Here is a 1,043-nt window from a genome sequence, read left to right on the forward strand (position 1 = left end):
GTTAGTTAGGTTTAACTAGTTCTAAGTTCTAGGGGACTGATGACCTCAGATGTTAAGTCCCATAGTGCTCAGAGCCATTTGAACCATTTGAACAACACTGAGGTAAGTGTGAGACAACCATTTTCAAACAAGTTTTGAAGGCTTTTGTAAAAACATACAAAATACCTGTATTACCAGACCTTTATATACACAAATATACGTCAATGCACAACATAAATTATAATTCGATGTCCATTCTATAAATGATGACTAACTGAAAACCTCAGCTGCGAACAGGTGTTGTTGATATACCTCGATGTGGACAGCTGAAAATGTGTGCCTCGACCGGGACTCGAACCCGGGATCTCCTGCTTACATGGCAGACGCTCTATCCATCTGAGCCACCGAGGACACAGATGAATAGCGCGACTGCAGGGTCTTATCCCTTGCACGCTTCCCGTGAGACTCACATTCCCAACTGTCCACAATTCTACATATGTAATGTACCTTATAGACATTTGCCCACCCACTCATTACTCGCGCACGCTTTGGCGATTCCCGTAAGAGTTTAGGCAACCTGTGCGCATTCCCACAGACGAAGGTCAATGGCTGGGTAGCCTTTAACTATATATACGAAGACAGTAACTTGTTCTTGAAATAACAGTTACTGTTGATGACCGTGCAGCTTTTCCCTGGAATAAATGATGACTAACTGAAAACCTCAGCTGCCGACAGGTGTTGTTGATATACCTCGATGTATACGAGAATATGTAGAATTGTGGAAAGTTGGGAATGTGAGTCTCACGGGAAGCGTGCAAGGGATAAGTCCATGCAGTCGCGCTATTCATCTGTGTCCTCGGTGGCTCAGGTGGATAGAGCGTCTGCCATGTAAGCGGAAGATCCCGGGTTAGAGTCCCGCTCGGGGCACACATTTTCAGCTGTCCACGTCGCGGACACAATACTGGTTAGCTATCTTGAGTCACATTCCACCTCCTGGTATCAGACGGGGAAATGTGCTACTGGATGAATACCAGAATTAAAACACTAAGATCAAGACACCTCAC

The 1,043-nt window shown here is 45.2% G+C and overlaps 1 non-coding gene across 1 annotated transcript; it reads right to left on the bottom strand.

Moving 5' to 3' along the window:
• Positions 1-316: 316 nt before the first annotated feature.
• Trnat-ugu (transfer RNA threonine (anticodon UGU)) lies at positions 317-390 on the bottom strand. Its single transcript has one exon. It is a non-coding gene; the product is annotated as a tRNA-Thr (tRNA).
• Between the last annotated feature and the right edge of the window lie 653 nt (positions 391-1,043).

This window comes from Schistocerca cancellata, chromosome 7 (genome assembly GCF_023864275.1).
Source record: "Schistocerca cancellata isolate TAMUIC-IGC-003103 chromosome 7, iqSchCanc2.1, whole genome shotgun sequence".
Taxonomy (NCBI): domain Eukaryota; kingdom Metazoa; phylum Arthropoda; class Insecta; order Orthoptera; family Acrididae; genus Schistocerca; species Schistocerca cancellata.